The sequence below is a fragment of the Antechinus flavipes genome, chromosome 4 (assembly GCF_016432865.1).
Source record: "Antechinus flavipes isolate AdamAnt ecotype Samford, QLD, Australia chromosome 4, AdamAnt_v2, whole genome shotgun sequence".
NCBI lineage: Eukaryota > Metazoa > Chordata > Mammalia > Dasyuromorphia > Dasyuridae > Antechinus > Antechinus flavipes.
The window spans coordinates 385,474,479-385,495,558 of NC_067401.1; the positions used below are offsets into that span (position 1 = coordinate 385,474,479).

The 21,080-nt window shown below is 38.3% G+C and overlaps 1 long non-coding RNA gene across 1 annotated transcript; it reads right to left on the reverse strand.

The window, feature by feature from the left end:
* Positions 1 to 8,123: 8,123 nt before the first annotated feature.
* Positions 8,124 to 10,605, reverse strand: LOC127559965 (uncharacterized). The gene is made up of 3 exons (XR_007953238.1): positions 10,223 to 10,605; positions 9,900 to 9,992; positions 8,124 to 8,821 (listed from the first exon to the last, which is right to left on the reverse strand). It is a non-coding gene; the product is annotated as an uncharacterized LOC127559965 (long non-coding RNA).
* Positions 10,606 to 21,080: the final 10,475 nt, after the last annotated feature.

Here is a 21,080-nt window from a genome sequence, read left to right on the forward strand (position 1 = left end):
TTGGTGGAAAGTTGGATAGCATTTTTTCATCATAAATTCTTTGTAATTGTCCAGAGTAGCTAATTCTTTCATAGTTGATCTTTGTTATATCATTTCTCTTACTTGGTACAATGTTTTCCTGGTTCTCTTCACTTCACTTTATATCAGTTCATAGCAGTCTTTTAAGCTTTTTTTGAAATCATTTTGCTTGTTATTTCTCATAGTATAATAGTATTCCACTAAAATCATAGACTATAATTTATTGATTATACTTCCACAGGAAATAGAGATAAACTATATCTGTGTTAGTACCTTTCTCCTTAATTTTGAGCATTATTATCTAACATTTTTTCTCCACACTAATATTTACATTGAAGCAAGCGAATATTAAAGGTATTTTGATTCACAGTGAGTGTGTTACTGAGTTTTTCATTGAATTTCTCTATCTCCTCATTCTCTGTAACAAAAATGTATGAGGTACTGCCATTATCTTCAAGATGGTTTTATTGCTTGTGTCTGTCATAAACACTGAAAACTGAGGTGACCAAATATCCTGTTAAATATCATTTCTTGTTGACTTTTGAATGGTGAAAAAAATTCACCCTGCCCATTTACCAATTTGCTTCTCCCAGAAAAAAAAAAAACTACCAGCAATTCTTCCTCTTATCTATAACTTCTTTTTATGATCTACTTTCATTTATAAGTAACAATGCTAGTTTCACTTAGATTGGATTCCTTCTGAAGTACTTCAGTTTGTTGCTGTAGGGAAGGATTTTAGATTTATGATATAAACAGGTAAATTAATGTTTCTTTTTTTAAAATAATATCTTTATTTTTCAAAATACCTGCAAAGATGGTTTTCAAAATTCACCCTTACAAAATCTTGTATTCCAAATTTTTCTCCTTCCCTCCTCTGCTCCCTCCCTTCCCTGGAAAGCAAATAATCCAATATAGTTTAAATATATGCAATTCTTCTAAATAAATTTCCACATTTATTATGCTGTGCAAGAAAAATCAGATCAAAAGGGGGAAAATAAGAAGAAAAAAACAAGCAAACAACAAAAAAGGTGAAAATATTATGCTATGATTCATATTCTGTCTTCGTAATTTTCTCTCTGGATGTGGATGGCTCTTTTCATCGCATGTCTTTAATATTTCTATATGACCTAAAACTTGTGTGATTCTCGGCACTGTCTGCTCCCTTTCTCACTTCTTGGCCAACATCACTACAGAAACAGAATTCAATATCAAAAGTCATCTTGTGTTTTTTGTTTCATGAGTTACCATAGGTTGCCATGGCTAAACCCTTCCAGTTGTAAATTGTAAGTGTTCATTATCCAATAGCTGGCCTACTGCTGATGACTTAATGGGACCATAACGCAGATAACTGACAAATGCTTTAGCTAGGATTTCCTTTCCAGGGAGAAACAGCTTTCCAGAGCATGCGATCTGCTGGCATAGCTTTTAAGAGCCCAGAGTAACCTCCACACCTACAATGAACTGCTAGAAAAGGACTTTGGTGAAAGAATCCTACTCTTAAAATAGGATTTTTTTTTTTTTTTTTTTTTTTTTTTGCTGAGGCAATTGGAGTTAAGTGACTTGCCCAGGGTCACACAGCCAAGAAGTGTTAAGTGTCTGAGATCACATTTGAACTCAGGTCCTCCTGACTTCAGGGCTGGTGCTCTATCCACTGTGCCACCTAAGCTGTTCCCTAAAATAGGAATTTGAGGCAATGACACAGTACAGTGAGTGGATAAAGCATTGAGCCTAGAGACAACAAGATTTGAGTTTCAAATCCAGGCCTGTATGTTTATGAGATACTAGAAAAGTCACTTCATTTAAATCTGCCTAATTACAAGATTGCTGTGAGCTCAAATGAGATAATAATTATAAACATATAGCACACTGCCTGGCACATAGTAAGTACTGTAGATATGTTAATTGTTGTTATTATTATTAGGCTCCCCTCTTTATGCTTTTGCTTTGGTATTTAGATTTTTCTCACATTCAGAGTTGGTCATTCAAATGGTGCAGGAGAATCATTCTTTAAAAGACTAGTGCATTGTTCATCTTGTATGCTGCAAGAGTAAACAATTTTAAATGAAGGAATTGAGATGAGTTTCAGAGATTATGTTTAATTCTGAGCTAGTTTAGTTCTAATTGGTCAATTTGAAAAGAAGCACAGCAGACTGTATGACTTTCGTCAAAATCACTTAGTGTTTCTGGATCTTTGTCTCATCTAGATGTGAAACGATTTAACATTCCTGAAAGGAGGATAGATCAAATGAGTCCTAAGTTTCCTCCATTTTAAGAAAATTGAGGTGCTATGAGATCAGTAAGGCAGTAAAGGAAATAGTAGGGTTTGTTGTTCAGTTTTCCCCCCACTGATTTGACTAATTTGGAGATTGAATCGATTGGTTGCCTTGGAGCTTTAAAAATTGGCAAATACTGGGAAAATCATTATTTAAAAGATCCTGACATAGTCACATTCTGTAGAGTTGAGATCAGCATCATTAATGCTAATCTCATCCCACAATCTATCCATTTTGTTTCAAAAACAGTGTTTGTCATGCAGCCTGAGAGTTCTTGAGGCTGGATGGAAGAGAAGGAAGGAAGGAAGTATAACAGAAGTAATAATAGAAGTAATAATCAGCTCAGCCTTGCGCTGAGAGGTGTAATGGGTGGACTTAATGAGACAGTTTACTTAGAGAACAATAGAAGACCATTGGGTACCTCTGGGTTCCTTGATTCAAAAGATGCCAGAGTGCAGCAAAATTTGTAATCTGCTGGAGGGACCATTAATAAGCCCTGCTTCTAACATGATCCATTCTTGTCAAGCTTCAATTGCTGCTTCCTTTGACAGCTAAATTTGACTTCTCATGGTACTCCTTCCTCCCTAGGATTATCTTTCTATCTCACCTTCCTTCCAGAGAATTGTCAGTAATTGCTGGTCTGGTGAGCTCTTGGGAGCACGTAGACTGGCATCTGTGCCCTAACTGACTTAGAAAGGGACTGAAGTTCAGTGGAATGCTGAGTAGGGTAGAGGTGGAGGTCAGGGAGTCAGGAAAATACAGACAGACAGTATCAGATCCTTCTCTGTCACCAGAGCCTGTTCTTGATGTAGCTTGGAGTTTTCTTGGAGATCCAGGAGGCTCCCTTGACCTTTCCACTCAATAGAAATGTATAAAATAATAGGGCAATCAAAAAAGTGAATGTGATCTCAAACTATACCAATAGAGACATAAAACATCCAAGTCCCTTTGTACTTTGTCTCAAGCAAAGCTCTTGTGGACTATTGTGCTCAGCTCAGAGCACCACATTTTAGGAAAGACATTGATAGATTCCAGGCAACCAAGAGGATGAAAAGTCTCACATGATGCTATAGGTTGAGTTGAAGAACAGTTAGCCCAGAAAAGACTTGAGATGATGGTGGTTGTAGAAGGAAGAGTACATGTAAGTATTTGAAAATAAATGAAAATGAATGAAATGAAAAAAAGTCAAAAGTAGTTACACTGGGTTGAAATTGTACAAAGGCAGATATTGACTTTATACAAGGAAAACACCCCAGTTATTAGAGCTATTCAAAAATAAAATAAAATTCAAAAAACAACAAAAGTAATTGTCATTATTTTAGAGAGCAGTTATATAACACCTACTATGTGCCAAACACTGATAAGTAATATGTGTATATGTACACATATATGCAGTTTGAGGATCAAATGAGATTTTATATATACATATATGTGTATCACATTTCTACATATGCATAAATGTAATGCATATGTACCACATGTGCATATATTTATATGCATGCATCTGTATATACATATACATGTTATATCTTTTTGTATTACGTATATGTAATCTCATTTGACACTCACAATAACCTTAGCTATTAGCATTCCCATTTTACGGGTGAGGAAAATCCTTGTTTCCCCAGTTATTGGTATAAGGACTTGTTGACTTCTTTTCAGGGCTGCTCGTCCACTTTTGGTGTCTACTTGGTTTGGGCCACATTTGGTTTGGACCACATTCACCTGTGGCTCCAAGAATCTGCAGCACATGTAGCATCCACACCATGGTAAACTATTTTGGCAGTGGGGCTAAACCAGGTTGAGGATAAATGACAAGCCTCCAACCCTTGGGTCTATCCCAAGCATGTGAAGATTTCCCTTAGAGGAATGGGTAGATGAGAACAATTTGTTCCAATGGTTATGAAAGCAGCTGAATGCCAGTTCCAATGATCTTGTGCTGAAGAGAGCCATCTACACCCAGGGAGAGAACTGTGGGAACTGAATGTATATCACAACATATCATTCTCACTCTTTTTGATGTTGTTTGCTTGCATTTTGTTTTCTTACTCATTTTCTTTCCTTTCTGATCTGATTTTATTTGTGCAGCAAGATAATTGTATAAATATGTTTACAGATATTTGTTTGAACATCCATTTTTACGTGTATATTTTAATATGTATAACATACTGGACTGCTTGCCATTTAGGGAAGGGAGTGGGGAGAAGGAAGAGAAAATTTGGAACACAAGGTTATGCAAGGGTCAATGTTGGAAAATTATGTGCATATGTTTTGAAAATAAAAAGCTTTTAAAAAGAAAAACATCTGAAGCAGGTTCTGTGGAGTGCTTAGAGCTTGGTCAGACATAAAAAATGCCACAGCCATCCTCTGCACCCCAGGCCATTGCCAGTCATTTTTACTTTTGTCTTGCCATTAGATTTCTTTGATTCTAGAAGACAAAGTAAGGCTGATGACTGCAACTCTGCCTCACTTAAAATCAAATCCCTTTAAAAGTTAAGACATTATCCCATGATGTCATTAGTCTCTTCAAAAATAAAGGACAAAGGGGGACTAGGTGATGCAGTAGATAGAGCACCAGTCCTGAAGTCAGGAGGACCTGAGTTCAAATCTGACCTCAGACACTTATCACTTCCTAGCTGTGTGACTCTGAGCAAGTTACTAACTCCAATTGCCTCAGCAAAAATAAAAAATAAAAATAAAGGGCAAATAACAACAGGTGAGTTAACTGAAGCAAAGAGCAGTTAAGTGACTTGGCCAGTACCACACAACCAACCAAGCAAGTATCTGAGGTTATACCTGAACTCAGGTTTTCCTGACTCCAGGTCTATTCACTATGTCACCTAACTGACTTTTTGTTCATCTCATTGCCTCTAGTCTAGACAGCAACAAACCAAGAGGCATCTACTCAAAGATGAATGCCCAGGCTACCTTCTTCATCCATCAGACAAGACTTAGAACTAATTAACCTTGTCAAGAAAATGCCTTTGTCCAACATAAAATTCTCCTGTTTCAGTTTCAGAAAACCCCCTCCTATAATCAAAGTGGGAAGGACAAGAGCTTCATTGAGAGCCAGAGATGCTGAATAAATAGTACCCCTAGTGGAAAGCAATGGAGTTTAGTGGGAACAGCAGTGAATTAGAACTCAGAAGCCAGGTGCTGACATTCCCTCCATGACCATGAATGTTTCTCTTATGATCTCCAGGACTTAGTTTGTTCATCTGTAAAATAAAGATAAAACTAGTTATTTTATCTACCTAAATGAAATAATACATCTAAAGTGCTGGGTCTTAAAAGTCAGCTAACATCACTTTGGTAGACCAGTAAGACATATTATGGATCAGAGTAATGTCTGAGTTCTGCATTTGCTTGAAATGGAAAGAAAGGGATAGACCAGATTGTTTAGGAAGGTCTTCCTGGCTTAAGACTTAAGGGTCAGCTTCAAGTGGCCATCTATCACAGTAAGACAAAGATCAAAGGAAAAGGGGTTTCTTCTACAGGACAAACAGGACTGCAGCAGCCTACAAGGAATAGGATGTCTGGAGGGCTTGTTTTTCATAGAGGAAATGAGACCATGCTGTTCATCAGAAACCAAAACACATGGAGCAGCCCAGAAACAGGTCTGGAAAATGTATCTCCCCTAGTTCTGTCTCACCAGAGTGTCTGAGCCTGCCAACTCTTATTTTTGGTACCTCAGTACCACAAGGAAGCCTCTTCTATTTTATCCCTATTGCCTCTCTTGTGCCTCAAACAAACAGGATTCTCTGGCACCCCTTGTCATATGCCAGCCCAATGTCCACTAGGGCTAGAGGTCCTACTAACCCGTGGGGAAGGAAAGGACACCGAAACTCCCATCCTTGGACCTTAGCCCATCTTTGAAAAAGGAAGAGGCTCCAGAAGCCTCTGTAACATTCTCTAATATTTCTGGGAGTTCACTGGAAGGTGAATGTCATGGAGGATAGGAGATACAGACAGACTAGTGGCCCTCGCTTAGTTCCTTTCCCTTTTGAGTAGGACCCTGTAGGGGAGCAGGGAGAGAAAGAAACATTGGAGGGAGGGTCACAGAGTGGAAAGAATACCAAGTGAGAAGCTAGGAAACCTGGGTTCTAGTGCTTAGTCCTCCGCAAACCAGTTATATGACTTTGAATAAGCAGCATCCCCATCCTGAACTATATTGTTCATTCAGCTTCCAAAGAAATAAGTTGGACTAAAATGACTCTATCATCCATTTTCACTTTATGAGTTTATGATGGACAGCTGGAGAGTGAAGTGAATAGAGTGCCACCTGAATTCAGATCCAACTTCAGATATGTACTGGCTATATGACTCTGGACAAGTCACTTTACCCCAATTGCCTTGGAAAAAAACAAATGAAAAAAAAAAGAATCCTGGGACATTGATAGGTTAAGAGACTTCCTAAGGTTACAGCTACCCTATATTGGAGGTAGGACTCAAAAAGGTAGACCTTTTATCCACTATGCTATGAGGCTTCTCAAGTATTAATACAAAGGTCACCTTTATTTTACAGAACAGGAAACTGAGGCTAAGACAAGTGATGAGATTTCACTGGTATCATGTATCAAGGCAAGAAAAAAAGATGCTCTTCTACAAACATTGGCCATGATCTCTATGGCTGCTTCCAAAGTTAATGTTCTAGAGTTCTAAGGACGTACATCTGTTTTTCTATGTATCTGTTTATCTGTATATTCCACATTAGTATTTAGTTATGTGTATGTGGATTTATGTACAAATAAATGATATGTGAGCGGGGTAAGCTTGGTTCCAGGACACTGAAATTTAGAGGGCATTTCATAGAAACAACTGAGCTTCATACCTAGTTAGCAAAAAGTAATGACCTAGGGAGGAGAGGAGGAGTGGGAGAGAATTTAGAACTCAAAATTGTTTAAAAAAAAAAAAGGTTAAAAATGGTTTTATGCATTATTTGTGGGGAAGGGGGATAAGCTTTTTTAAAAAAGAATAATTATTTAAAATAGGAAACCACAGTAGCTGCATCCCAAATAACCCCAATCCCCCATAGCAGCCTTCTCAGATACATTTTGGTACATAATGCCCCAGATTCAAAAATTGCAATTTTCAGTATGTATGTATATATATATGTGTGTGTGTACACATATATGCACACATACAATACACATACATATATACATATAATATTTACATATACCTATAATATTTGTGGGTTTGTGTTTTATGAATGTGTGGTTAAGTGAATGTAATTGCATCTGTAGGCATTCATGTGAATGTGTTTTAGATTTGTTCATGTGTGTGGGCAGTGAGTGCGTGTGTCTGTCTACGTGTACACATGGCTGTGTGGGTGTGTTCACACCTCCCTTCCTCATTGGGTTGCCAGTAAGAAAACTGGGACCTTTTACGAAATGAAACAACTTCCAAACCAGGGCAGAAATCAGTTCTCTGGCTTCTCAGCCCGCCCAGTCTGTCTCCTGCACCCACAGCCCTGAAGCAGCTCCTGGCCTTCAGCCAGGAGGGAGAAAACAAAAATCAGGTCACCAGATGCGTTTCATTTGGTCCTCCCCTCCCCTTGTCCCACCGCTAGCCCAGCGCCAAAAATTCAGAACATATTTGCAGCAAGCACCTGGCGCCCCGCCCAGCTCCAGCTGAGCCCTTACCACCCAGTGGCTCTCCTCCTGATGGCCCAGCAGGCACCTGGTATCTCCCCATTGTGCCCACCGATTTCTACCAGCACAGGACCCTGGCAGGGGCTCATTCGCTACCCCCCCCCCAGAGCCCAGAATGAAGTATAGGAGGTTCAGTCAAAAAACATCACAACTTGAAGTCAGAAAAACTGGTGCAAGTTGTGGTTCTGCAACTTCAGGAGCCATGAGACCTTGAGCTAGTTTTGAGGCTAAGCTTTCTTGGCTATAAATCAAGGGGATTGGGCTCCATGATGAAATCCTCTGGCCTGCCTCAGAGACAGGGTAGCCTGATGTATAGTGTACTGAACCTGGAGTCAGGAAAAGCTAGGTTTGCCTCCTGCCCTCATCACTTAGTGCTGTGTGATCAGGACAGATTGTTTAAGCTCTCTGGACCTCTTGTGTAAAATTAAAGGGTTAGTCTTGCTCTCCTTCAGGATTTCTTCCCACTCTAGATCTGTGATCTGATGTCCCTTTCAACTTGGACACTTGCTTTCAACTTTGACATATATTTTTTGCATGTTTTTTCTTTTTATTTTCCCCTGTTGCATGTAAAAGTAATTTTTAACATTCATTTTTTAAGTTCCAAATTTTCTCTCTCCCCTCCCTGAGACAGTAAGCAATTTGATATAGATTGTACATGTTCTATCATTGCGCATATCTTTTTACTCTTTGGTTTCTTAAGGGTGACACAGGTTGGCTATGGAGATTTGTGAAATACTAGGATAATTATTGCATCTCCACATCACTCAGCATCATCACAATTTCTCTGGCTGTCAGAAGACACTGTGAACTACTCAACTGAAGCAGGGTGTGAGCGGTGGTCCTGGTCACAGTGTAGACAGTCCTGACTCCAGGTTCCTGCATTGAAGCACAAAATGAGTGTCTGGATCCACAGGAATGGATTGGCATCTGGAATTCTCATTGAAGATGCTTATTCTTTAATTTGCATGGTAGTTTATCCTGGTCCCAGAATTACCAGCTTTGGCTGGCCCACCCGCCCCTGACAGGGACTTTCAGGAACACGTTCCCCGGCCAGTCTGGCCAAAGCCCTGAGCCCAGCCCTCAGTTCCATCACCTTCCCCCCTCTCCCCCTCCCTTCAGCCACGTGGATGTGACTTATTCAGGCTCTCAGGGAAATCCCTGCCAGGAGGAACTGGCTTCCTGGAAAAATAGTTGGCATGAGTTGCTTGGAACTGAAAAACATTCCAGAGGCTCAGTTGGGATTCCTATGGGTTTTGAAGGGGGCTTATCTCTTGCCCCATACCTTTATCTCCCTAGTTACCAGGTCATCTACCTCCTAATTCAGACTGGGGAGGGGGGGAAGGGGGGTTTCAAGTCATGAGAGCCCTCATTGAACTTGCCTTTATAGTATAGTAGAGAGAATGCTAACCTTGGAGTCACAGGACCTAAATTCAAATCTTGATACTTTCACTTACTATCCCTGAACAACTCTGAGCAAAGCATTTCATCAGTTTTCACCAATGGTGACATGGAGATTGTATTAGATCAAGTATTTTTAACATTTTTATATCTTGGCTTCTTTGGCTATCTGGTAACATCTTTGGATCCTTTTCAAAAAAAATAATTTCATAAAATCTAAAAAAATCACAAAACAAACCTAATTTATTGAAATGCAATTGCTTTTAAAAAAAAAAGGTTCTGGACCCCACATTAAGAATCCTTGGAGATGATCTTGAAGGTTTCTCCCTGTTCCACAGCTAGGATCCTAAAATTTACTACATGGCTCCTACATGCATTTCTTGAAAATTGTCATGCTACTTTTCTCTATTATTGTTACCTTAGTCTTGACACATAACATATAAATCCATCTCTCTGTTATTGTTTCTTTGAATTGCTACACATAACTCTTATTGTTATTTACATACAGCATAGGACTCTCCTTATGGCGAGAAACTGATTATTCATTGTTCCTTACCTGCAGGATGAGCTGAGTTGGCCAGAGTTTGGGAAAAGAGAAATCCTGGTCCTTGAGAAACAAGATATATGGTTCCAAATTCTGTTCAGATCCCTGAAAGGAGAAAAAAAAAACTCTGGGAACAAGTTGACATGATTGACTTGGTCCCAGGGTCATGTCATAGATTCTGAATTCTAGTTCTGAATACATGATCTTATGATGTAAGCTCCTTGGGGACATAGCTCTTCATAGCACCTATTATTAGTGCTGATCTCATAGGAGATGCTCAAGGAATATTTGTAGCATTTGGAAGAGATGGAGCACTGATTTAGAAGTCAGATGACCTTTGTTCTTGTCATAGATCCAGTCCTGTGCAAAGGGTCCAGATTTTTAAGATCCTTTTCAACTTCTGGAGAAGATGATGATTTTATTTAATCAGATGCAGTCTTCCTTGGGTCATCTGTGGTAGGATGAGCATATAGAGTGATTAGTTATGACAGTGTAATCAAAGAGGGAAAACACGGGTCTTATTTCTTTGCTTTTCAGAGTCTCCCCCATGACTTCCAGTTTCAGACCCTATTAATATTGGCTATTCAGAAAATACCTATCCACTTGTCCAGTTCTAACCTTCTCTTCTCTCTCTTGCATTGACCAGGAGACCTACAATCTCTGAAGTCAGTGAAACGTACATCTTCCTCAAACACCAAGCTGACAAAGAAATGTTCTTCCTAAGGACAGGGAATTGTCAGCACCTGCAGAAGTTCTTCCAGGGATATTTCTGGTCCAGGGAGGGTTAAGGCAGTGGGTCTGGAGCCCAGGATAGATGGGGTGGAGCCTAAAAGAGTGAGAGCCAGAACTGGCAGGTCTTCTGGCCTTGGGAGGTGGGGGTGGGGAGGTCTCACCTCATAATGTCCAGCTCCTGAGGCTCTGCTGGAGCCAGAACATCCAGCTTGTCCTTGGGTGTGGAGGTATGGAATGTCAGAGAGCCAAAGCAGAAAGCACAGCCCTCCCAGTCCCCTGAGACTTTCTAGGCCTGTTTCTTCTCAGTGCTCCCCCTGCTACTCTGCCTGGTATCCGAGCAGCGTGAGACAGTGTTAGAATGAACAGGATGATGTATCTGGAGTCCAGAACTTGGGTTTGAACCCTTCCTCAGATACTTGTCATGTGACCCTGGTCCCTTAATCTCTTAGTGCCCTAGCTTTCTCCTCTATAAAATGAAGTATTGGATTCCATAGCTTCTAAGGTCCCTTCCAACTTTAAACCTATAATCATTGCCCTGATTGGAGCTTCTAAACTGGTGGAAATGGCATGGGGGTAGGCAAAGATATGGAGATTTAGAGTTATGTTTGAAGAATAAAAGCCTAAACTAAGGACTTGGCCTATCAAAGAATGGGCCAAATTCCATATAAGACTTATCCTTAGTGCACTGGCCCTGAAGTCAGACACTTAATACTTCCTAGCTGTGTGACCCTGGGCAAGTCAGTTAACCCCAATTGCCTCAGCAAAAAAAAAGATAGCCCCATCCACCCAGAAAAAAAAAAAATACTATTTCCCTTTTCATCGAGAAGGTACCTTATAGTTTCCCTTGCTGATGTCCTTTCTTGTCTGATCTGCCTATATTTTTAGTCATGACTTTTAGTCCTGCTCTCAGGATAAGGGAGGAAATAATGATTTATTAAGTGTCTACTATGTGCTAGGCACTATATTAAGCACTCTTTTTTTTATAATAACTTTTTATTTTTCCAAATACACGCAAAGATGGTTGTCAACATTAACTTTTGCAAAACCTTATATTCCAAATTTTTCTCTCTCCCTTCTCTCCATCCCCTTCCCGTAAACAGAAAACAATCCAATATAGGTTAAGCATGTGCAATTCTTCTAAATATATTTTCATATTCATCATGCTATTCAAGAAAAATCAGATGAAAGGGGAAAAAAGAAAACATGAGAAAGGGGAAAACAAGCAAGTTTTGCAAGCAAGCAAAAAAACAACAGTAATTTAAAAAACAAAAAAAAAGGAAAATACTATGCTTCAATGTACATTTAGTCTCCATAATTCTCTCTGGATGTGAATGGCATTTTCCTTCCCAAATCTAATGGAATTGCCTTGAATCACCCCATTGTTGAAAAGAGCCAAATCCATCACAGTTGATTATCATATAATCTCCTTGTTGCTGTATATACTAATCATTCTTGCAAATATCTCATTTGGTCTTCTCAACAATCCTGTGAAATACATTAACAGTTGAGGAAATTGAGGCAGATAGAGGTAAAGTGATTTGCCAGGGCACACATAGCCAGTAAATATCTAAAACCTGATTTGAACTCGGATCTCCCTAACTCCAGTTCCAATACTTTATCCACTTTACCACCCTTGTGCCTCTAGGGAACACAGAGATAGCTTACATAGTGAAGTAAATGTTTAAACAGATTTCTATCTTGAATCTGGAAAGGGAAAGAGTTACCTTTTGTGGTAATGAGCTAAAGATTAAGAGTAGGGAGTCAAGAAAGAATCAGGATGAAAAGAGGAAGAAAAGGAAGAGAAGATAAAAGTGGAGGAGGAAAGGAATAGGAACAGGAGGTTAAAGAAGGAAGGAAAAGAAGAAAGCAGAAGGAAAAGAGGAAAATGAAAGACAAGGAAGGAAAAGGAAAGGAGATGTAGAAGAAGGAGAGGAAAGGAGGTATGGAAAGAATATTTCCAGTGCTATTCTGTAGAAAAATCATTGGATGTCTCTGTTTTAGAGGAGAATCACTGGATCTCCCCTTTTCTAGTCTTTCCTTATATTCAGGAAAGTATCTTCTCAGGATTTTCCTTTCCCTAAAAGTAAAGAAGGACAAAGGAGCAGAAAAGAATCTAGCCAGAGCTGCTTTCTCTTCTTCCTCAATTATTCTGGCCCATTTATTCTTTTTGAATTTGTTAACCCTTCAAATGGGGGCTATGCTGGCCCTCTGTCTCCAAAACGGAATTGTCTTTCTGGAAAAAAGAGCAAAGAACAAATATGTAAGGGAAAGGGGAAAAACGTCTTTCAGTGGTTTGGAAATTCAGTTGGCCGCCCTTTCACTGAACAAAACCTCCTTCAGTCCCTGGCCCCACAGCCCCACGTGGCTGGCCAACAGTAACACTGATCCAGGAGGAGCCATGTTGGTTTTTCAGAGAAATTGCCAGACTGGAGTGGGAAGGAAGAGGGAAAGAAAAAAGATCCAAAAACTCTAGTAGTGCTTAAAGGATGGTTAAAATCCAAACTATCTCTTCTCTATCTCCATAAAGTTACAAGTCAGTCAACTCCTAAGTGCAGCACCCTGCCCAGGGTGCTAAGAGAGAATTCAGAAGAAGAAAATTCAATGTCTATTTTCAGAGAACTCCTAATCTGATAGGGAAGAAGTCATTCCCCTCTAAGAGTTCTTAGTCTAATGGGAATGGGGAGATGGAGTTAATAATTTGTGCCCTCCAGAAGCTTTTAGGCTAAAAGTCAAGTTTCTTGCCTGCTGGGAGCTTCCCTTATTGTTAGTCCTTCATTTTCAAAGGGAACCAATGATATCATGTCATGTCCTATCTTGGCTTGTGCTTGTGATGGGGAAGATAGTCATTGTTATTAGGATTCTTACCTTCCAGCAGCTCCCAGGAGGGGAGCCTGAAGGACCCATATAAGTCAAGCATCTTTCTCAGATCTGGACTCTGCCCATAAGTGGTAGGCTTAGAACAGGGCACATTCTACACAATGTGCCAGAGAACTTTATTCTAGGAGAATAAGCCATTGATTGGGGCTTTTGAAGGGTATGACTACTGCAGGACTTTTAGGATTTGTATGACATCATTTGAGACTTCCACATCCTCTGCCATCCTATAACTGGCTTCCTTGTTTGTTGTTCCTCATACACAATATTCCACTTCTTGATTCTGAGCATCTTTTATTATGTCCTCACTTCTATCTCTTGTCTTCTTTCAAGTCTCACTTAAAGTCCCTCCTTCTGAAAAAAAAAAAAAAAAAAAAAAAAAGCTTTTCAAGTTCTTGAATGTTAATTTAAGCCTTCCTTCTGAAATGATTGCCACTTTATCCTGCACATGAATTTACTTCATTGTTTTCTTCTCCCATTTAATTGTGAACTTCTTGTGGGAAGGAAATATTTTTTGCCTTTCTTTATATTCTCAGTACTTCACAAAATCGTCCCCACCCATCTCCAGTAGATATTCTAGATAGTCATGGGATTTTACAAAAGAGGAAACTGAATCCCTGAAAAATGAAGGGACTTGTCCAGTCATCTTTATAAATGGCAGAGCTGGGATCTGAACCTATGACAGCTAGATATAGTTCAGTAGGTAGCATTAAGTCTGGGGTCACAAAGACCCATTATTCTAAATTCAAATTCAGCCTCAGATACTTACTGTGTGACCCTGGTCAAATCACATAATCCAATTTGCCTCAGTTTCCTCACCTGTAAAATGAGCTGAAGAAGGAAATGGCAAACCCTCCAATATTTTTGCCAAGAAAATCCCAAATGGGGTCATGAATAATTGGACACAAATGAAAAACATCTCAACAACAAACTTCTGATCTTAGATCCTAAAAAGCCATCCTTCTACTCTCCAAGAACTTGTATAAAAACCTATATTATTTGTGCTTTGACTTTACTCCTCAAGGGGTTTTCATTTAATTGGGTATCTATCTCATAAAATTGTTAGGAAAATGCTATTTGTAAAGTTCTCCACTAACTTTAAAGTGCTATATAAATAAATATTAATCACAATTATTTCTAGACAAGTGAGATCACCTATACAAAAATATGGAAATAGAGGATGAAATGTCAAGTGGAGGACAACATAGGTCAAGTTTTTTAGAGAGTATGTGAAGGAGAGTAATATAAAATAAATGTATAAAATAGATAGGAATCATACTATGAAAGGTTTTTAATACCAGGTTGTGAATTTTTTATTTTCCTCCAGAGCCCAACTTCTTAAACTATGATTCATAACCCCATCTAGGATCCTGTTGATCCCTTCTTAAATGTGAAGGGTCACGAAATTATGATTTATTTTCAGAAAAGATTTGATTTGTATATCTATTTTATATATCTATATACCCAGGGTCACATAAAAATTTCTCAGACAAAAAAGGATCACAAATGGAAAAAGCTTAAGGAATCCCCCTCTAGAGGAAAGGAGGAGCCAATAAAGACTTTTGAGTAATGGAGAGCTTGGTTTGATATGTATTTTTAAGGATATCATTTCCATGTTTTGCATAACTTCACAAGTATGATGATGATCATATTGCTTATCGTTTCAATTGCATGGGGGATGGGCTGGAAGGATGCAGAGAATTTGGAATTGAAAATAATTTTTTTTTAAATTATCATTTCCTAAACTAGAAGCTGTGTGGGAAGATGAATTGGAGATATTGGAGACAAGAAAACCAAATAATTAGCTATTAGTAGAGTCATGTTTGAGGATTATGAAGAGCAGCTCTCATTTCTCTAGTTCTCAAAGGTTTGCAAAGCACTTTCCCTATATAATAACTGGGTCTCTTCTGCAGAAGGATTTAGAAATGAGTGAGGACTTAGGGCTAGGACTAGGGGTGGATAAGTTAGACAGACACTCGGAGTATTACACTTGAGAGGGGTGGAGCAGTAATAATAATTGATATTTATATAATTCTTTATAAGTGAAAATATTTTATAATAGATGAATTTGCATATATGCAAATTATATACAATTTTATAATGCAATGAAATCTTCTAGGTGTTACCTCATTTGGGTTTCACAAGAGTCCTGAGAGGTAGACAGAGTGGTATTATTATTTCCAATTTGTAAATGATGAAACTGAGATTCTAAGAGGTTAAATAATTTCCATAAATATGGAAGGACTGAATTTAGGCCTTCAGATCTAGCATTCTATCCAGGCAATATCCTATGCTGCCACTCAAGGGTGCGGGAGGATTGCTTTTTAATATTTTTTTTCATAAATGCATATTTTTAGTGCCAAAAAATTCCCTGTATTTTATGGCCTTGAGGTATTTCTTTTGGGATAATTCCCAGCTGTCAAGGCATTTTACAGTCCACAGTAGAGGAGAAGTTCAAGGATACAGTAAAATATAACTTTAAAAATCATATATGGTAAGTATATAGGGAAGGGGGAAAGAAGTATTTATTTATATAGAACTTACTTTGTGCCAGGCCCTGTGCTAAGTGCTTTACAAATATCTGATCTGAGACTCACAAAAACCATAAGAGGTAGATATTTTTATTATCCCCATTTTACAGTTGAAGAAACTGAGGGAATCAGAGTTAAGTGACTTGAGCAAGGCCACACAGTCAGTATCTGAGGTCAGGCCTTCTTGAAATCAGGCCCAGCACTCTATCTACTGTATTACCTAACTGTTAAGTACCATGTAGCTTCAGAGGAAGGAAAACTCAGTTTTAATTAGGATATCAAGAAAGGTTTCATGGAGGGGGGTGGTATTTCAAGCAGGATAAAAGAATAGATAGTATTTTAACAGACAAGCTTTAAATAAGGGAAGCATTAAATGGTAGAACACTGGGTAGTATATAGAATATAGAACATGTGAAGCTGAATAATATTGAAATTCTAAAGTAATTACAAATTACTAAATTATAAAATATTACAAAATTTGGAACCTAATTATGAAAGGTTTTTTAATTAGTGTCCCTGACTTCAGTATCTTCCCCACTCTAAATAGCCAACTCCTAATTATCTAGAGCAAAGTTTCTTAAAATGTGAGTCATAACCCCAGATAGCGTCTCCTAAATGAATGTGGGGGTCACAGAATTATGATTTATTATCAGTGAATGCTTGATTTCTGTACTTATTTTACATACTTGGGGTTGAATAAATATTTCTTGGGCAAAAGGGAATCACAAGAAGAAAAAAATTTAAGAAGCCCTATAACTCTATAAGAAGCTCCATAGAATCAAGTACAAAATAATTAACAAAGCTTTAGAGGCTCTTTGCAATCAACCTCTAACCTACCTTTTTATTTTATTTTATTTTTAAAAATTAGATTTTATTTTTTCATACAACAAAAATCTGGTTTTTCTTTCTTTTACTCCTTCCCCTTCCCCATTTCTTTAAAAAGCAAGGAAAGCAAAGTCCTTGTTATAAATATGTATAGTCAGGATAGCTAGTGGGCACAGTGGATGGAACATTGGTTCCAGAGCCAGGGAGATCTGAGTTAAAAATCTGGCCTCAAATACTTTATTAGCTATATGATTCTGAGCAAGTCATTTAATCCTGATTGCCTCTAATAAAAATATATTTTAAAAATATATGGGCATATTTATATCATATGTTATAATTACATATCTTTATCTGTTCTTATATACACAGATATAAATATAGATGATCAAGAAAAACAAATTCCTATATTGACCATGTCAAAAAAAAAAAAAAAAAAGAGGTTTCAATCTGTACTCAAGAGTCCATCACCACTCTACATTTATCAACTGTCTTTCAGAAGTGGGAAGTAGTGGTTGATTGTTGCATTGATCAGAATTCTAACATTTTTCGAAAATTGTCTTTGCAATATTGTTTTTGCAAAAGTTGTTCTCCTTGTTCTGTTCACTTCACTCAATGTCAGTTCATTCATGTCTTCCCAGATTTTCTGAAATCATCTTTCTCATCATTTCTTATAGCACAATAGTATTTCACCACATTCATATATATCATAACTTGTTCAGCCATTCTTCAACTGATGGGTATCTCCTCAGTTTCTAATTCTTTGCTACTATAAAAGGTGATGGCTACAAAGATTTTTTGTATGATAGCAGTCCTTTTCCTCTTTCTTTGATTTCTTTGGGGCACAAATCTATTCAATGATAGAACCAAGTCAACGGATATATAATTTAATAGTTCTGGGAGTATAGTTTCAAATTGCTTTCCAGAATGGCTGGACTAGTTCACAATTCTCCCAACAGTATAGGAATGTACCTGTTTTCTCACAGACCCTCCAACATTTGTCACTTCCCTTTTTTGCCCATCTATTAGGTGTTGGGTAAAATCTCGGTGTTGTTTTAATTTGCATTTCTCTAATTATTACTGACAAAGCTTTTTTCCCTCCAAATGACTTAATAGATTTGACTTCCTCTGAAAACTTCCTGCTTGTATCATTTGACCATTTATCAAATAACAAATAATTATCATTATTATTACTTCCGTTCCTTTCAAAGATTCTGTGTTCCAGATGGACTATGTGTTCCCAAGATGTTCTAAAATGTTCCCAAAACCCATTACGCCATCTTCTTCTTCCATACATTCATACAAATTGTTTCCCATGCCTACAATGCACTAATTCCTCTTCCCTTCCTCTCAAAATCCGTTTTTTCTTTATGGGCAACTCAGGTGCTACTGCTGCTTTGAAAGTTCCCAGTGTTTTCTACTTCCTCAAAGTTTCCTAGGTGACCTTATCAAGACCTCTCTTTTTCTCCTAGTAACTTGCTTTGTGTAATATTTATTTGTGCACATATTGTGTTTTCACCTCCCCACCAACAGACTTTCAAAAGTTTCCAAAGGACAGGCAAGATATCATCTTTTATCTTTGCATAATAGCAGCCTCATATATAATAGATATTTAATAAATATCTGTCTCATTTCCTGATTGATAAATGGTCAAAGGATATGAACAGACAATTTTCAGATGATGAAATTAAAGTCATTTGTAGCTGTATGAAAAATGCTCTAAATCACTATTGATGAAAGAAATGAAAACTAAAACAACTTTTAGGTATTACCTCACACCTTTCAGATTGGCTAAGATGATAAGAAAAGGTAATGATAAATGTTGGAGTGGATGTGGAAAAACTGGGACACATACATTGTTGGTGAAGTTGTGAAATGATCCAACCATTCTGGAGAGCAATTTGGAGCTATGCCCAAAGGACTATAGAACTGTGCACACCCTTTGATCCAGCAATGCCATTGCTGGGTCTGTATCCCAAGGAAATCATAAAGGAGGGAAAAGGACCCACATGTGCCAAAATATAGCAGCTTTTTTGTGGTAGCAAAGAACTGGAAAAGGAATGGATGCCCATCAAATGGGGAATGGCTGAACAAGCTGTGGTACATGAAGGTAATGGAATATTATGGTTCTATAAAAAATAATGAACAAGCTGATTATAGAAAAGCTTGGAAAGATTTCTATGAACTAATGCTGAGTGAAACAAGCAGAAGCAGGAATGCATTGAACATAGTAACAGTAAGAGTGTGCAATGATCAACTATGAAAGGCTTGGTTTTTCTCAGTAGTTCAGTGATCCAGTGGAAGCTCAATAGATTTTGGACAGAAAATGCCATCTGCAACCAAAGAAAAAAACTAAGGAGACAATGTAAATCAACATGTTATGTTCACGTCTTTTTTCTGGGTTTTTTTAAATTTCTCCCATGGTTTTTCCTATTTGCTCTGATTTTTCTCTCCTAACATAATTCATAAAACGATGTTATTAAAAATAAATAAACTAAGATTTCCAGGGCAAAAAAAGAAATATATATTTGTCAATTTAACTAATAGGCTAAGGCGTTTGGACTTTAGCTGATAAGCAATAGGGAGCCACTGAAAGTTTTGGAGCAGATCAGTCTCCAAGTCCAGAGAGCTTGCTATGAGGTCTTGAAATAAGTGTGAGCCATTTAGGACAAAGAAGAAGAGACTAGTCACAATGATAAAATTCCTTTCTTTTTCAAGGTCCTTCTAATGAAGAAAAAAGAATACTGGAACCCTAACATTAGGGTTTAAAATCAACCATTTTCCTTTAGTAGATATGTGATCATGAGTAAATCACTTAATTCTTCTAAGTCTAGGTTTTCTCCTATAATGAATGTGTTTGATAGAAATTGCCAGGCCTGCCTCATAGGATTATTGTGAAGAAAGCACTTTAGGCTATATAAATGTGTGCTATAATTAAATGCTTGCACATTCCCCTTTCCCTGTTTACCCTACCTGGAGAACAGTGCTGTTTTCACCTAGTTAGGGGTCATGGCCTTGCTCAGTCTGTGGGCCTGAAAAGCTAACTTGGGGAAAGTTTTCCTAGCTTTGCTGAATTTCCTTTTGAACTAGGGGTAAATGATTCTGAAAATACAGCCCCCAGGTGAGTAAATATGGCAGCTGTGATGCTCCACCAGCTGAAAAAAGAAAACTTCTGAGTCTGGTTTGTATAAAGAGAAAGCTTATAAATTCCTCCTCTGTTCCTTCCTTTTAGCCCTCCTTTCACTCTCATCCCCTTGGCAACAGGACAGTCTACGCTTGCAAACCCCATCCTCTCTTCAGTTCCCCAGGGATGTCAGCAGCACCTGGCTTTGCCTTGGCCCTGTTAGAGCCTAAACTTGCTGCTTTCTGGACATCTGTGTTTGGTGGCCCTGGCTATTTTATAGACTCATAAATGGAATTTTCCAAGAAAAAGACCTTGGAGCTAATCTAGCCCACCCCCATCTCACCCACCTCTGTTTATTTTTTACTAAGGATGAACCTTAGACTGAAAGAAATGAGATTTGGCCAGTGCCACCTATAGAATCATTGTCAAAGCTGGGGCTGGGGTAACAGTGTCCTGATTCCTAAAAGAGTGATCCTACTTTTTTTCCCTCATGCTGAAGGGCCATTTGGATCTCCAGTGTTCTTTTAGGAACCTAGATTCTAGAGCTTCTTTCTTTTCCTGCATTCCACCATCCCCCAGCTTTGTTCAAAGCAGCTATTTTATTTGCAGGCATTAAGTTGGCTTCTAACAAATACTCAGGGTTTGAAGGGGCAGTGAATCTTGCCTTTCTCTCCTGGAATCATGCTTCCCACTCACATCCTCACATAAATGATGTGTCCCCCTGTTAGGGCAAAGGCAGAAGGCACCCTGCATTTGGGGGGGTGGAGAATGCACATGCATGTGTGTGTATATGTGCACATGGTGCCAGGACCTATGCCTGTATACATATGGCTCTTTAGAAAGGCACAAGAGGGAGATCAGTGACTTTCACAAACCTGATTGAAATGCTTAGAGAAAGGCGTCAGTTTCTAAAAATAGAGAAACTGAAATACTTTGATGAAAGGGCCTTTTTAAAAAAAAAAAAATTTTAAGAACACTTAAGCAGCTTTCTTTCTTAAAGCTCTCTGTGTGCACTGGCGCCCTGCATGAAATGGAAAAACATTAACTGTTTTCATTTTCCAGGCATGATAAGGATTGTTTCTCCATCCAAGGCCAGAATCTCCCACTTAG